The sequence below is a fragment of the Sapajus apella genome, unplaced genomic scaffold (assembly GCF_009761245.1).
Source record: "Sapajus apella isolate SASKATOON/1434 unplaced genomic scaffold, GSC_monkey_1.0 scaffold4, whole genome shotgun sequence".
NCBI lineage: Eukaryota > Metazoa > Chordata > Mammalia > Primates > Cebidae > Sapajus > Sapajus apella.
Window position 1 is genome coordinate 32041085 of NW_022436944.1, and position 2122 is coordinate 32043206.

Here is a 2122-nt window from a genome sequence, read left to right on the forward strand (position 1 = left end):
AATCTTCACAGCATATTGCATTATGGCAAAAATACCAAAATCTCAACCGTAGAGTGACAAACTGCACAAACCACAGCTAGGTTTGCCTTGAAAATCACAATAGCCTTTTATAACCGAAAAAGAAAAACAGGTCCCTCTCTCTTCCTCTCTCCAGCATCACGGTGTGTGCTTGACTCCACCTCTCACCGTGTCTTTTTCACAAGACTTTCGAGATTAAGCGATTCCTGACCAAAATTGTCCTATTTCCCAGTGGATTTGGATGAAAACTGGTAATAAAATCAGGTACAACTCCGAAAGGAGACATTGGAGAAGAACCAAGCTGGGTCTGCAAGGAATTGCACATGAAATGGCACATGTATTTACGCTGTCTGAAGGTCACAATGATGTTACCATATCAAGCTGAAAATGTCACCACTATCTGGACAGTTTGACATGTTTTATTGGGAATATATTTTTTCTCTCTGAGTCTGTTATGAACGTGCTGGTTGGCTGGGTTCAGTAATAAATATGTGAGACTTTTCAATGCAAAAAAAGGGAACTAGGCCTGCTTCCCAGGGGTCCAGATTTCATCAGCCTTCTGTGCAGGCTCAGCCACACAAACTGCACAGGGCTGGCTCCAAGTGCACTGTGGCCTCTCTGAACTGCAGGCCATTGCACATGCCAGTCCTTTTCCTCACAATGCCTTTCTCATCTCTTTTCTCCTCCAGCTTGAGCATCGCTTCCTCCCGGCAGGCTCCCCTCTCCAGTTTCCTTTATGCTCCCATAGGACCGTGATGAGGAGGACAGCTGGGACTTGCAGAATGAAGGAACTCTTGTGAGCAGACATTAGTCTGTGGCTCTTCTTGGGTCAGAAGGAGCCACAGGTAAAAAAACATAACCGAACTTTTTAATTACACAGGAGTTTACTCTTGTCCTTGCGCTGGAGTCACAGGTAGCCCTGAACACTGCTTGTACAGTAGCCCTTCAGGATATTCTCACCAAAGGTCCCAAGCTCTTCCTCCTTGGCCAGACGCCTGTCCCCCATCGCCCTTCACTGAAAGTGGGAGAGGTGGGATAGGATAAAAGGGTGGGCGGAGTCTTCAGGTTAGAGAAAGAGAAGCTGAGCCCGAGGGCTTGGGGAGCAGAGTGGATGAGCAGGTGGAGGTGGGTGTGTGAGCCCAGAACTGGCCCTGCCGGATGGCTGGCCCCTGAGTCAGGCCCAGGCGTTGAGTGCCATGTGGGCCGTGGCCAGCCCCAGCCATGGGAACGGCAGGCGGAATCAGAACCCTCTACACCCCTCAGAGGGCCGCACCTGCCTACGGCTGCTCCTGCCTGGCCCTGACAGCCCTGAGCTCCCTCTGAGAGAGGATAGGGGAAGGGGCAGGGGCAAGGGTGGCGTGGGGTGGAATGCTTGTTATCAGGGCAGCAGTTCCCAGCTATGCCTTGTAGTATTTGGGTCCCAAGAACAACTCGCAGGGGTTCAAACCATGGCTACAAGGATCAGAGCCAGACAAGGTCCAGGGAAAGGCTTCCCCAGAGACTCCATGCTATCCCCAGGTGCCAGCCTCCCTCTTTTTCCTCCCTTTGAGGAAGGGAGAGGTTGGTGATGCCTTCTGGGGAATAGAAGCATTTGTCTCCCAGTCCCTGCCCCTTATGTTCCGAAGTTCACGAGAAAAGAGAACTGTCCTGTGCCACGAGAAAGACTCTGGCCCTTACATCTGTCTGTGTACCTCTAGTTGGGGCAGCATCATCAAAGGCCTGTGTCCAAGGCCTGTGCCTCTTACCGGCAGCCCCCAAGCTGGACCATCAAGGCCTGGTCCTGGAGAACAGTGTCATCAGGACAGGGGCCTGTGGTTGAAATTTTGCTGCCAACCCACCCCATATTCAGTGAAAGATGTTCACCTCTCAGACCTTCCCCTGCACTTATACATGTACCCAATCAACCAATAGCCATTAAGGAGCCAGCACGTGCCACGCCCATTCTAGATGCTGGGGGAGTCATTGGGGAATAAAGCAGACAAAATCCCTGCCCTGTGGAACTTCGTTCTAGCAGGAGTGGGGTGGGGGAAGACAAACAGGAAACTGAACTTTGAGTATGGGAGAACAATAATAATTCTTTTTTTTTTTTTTTTTTTTTTTTTTT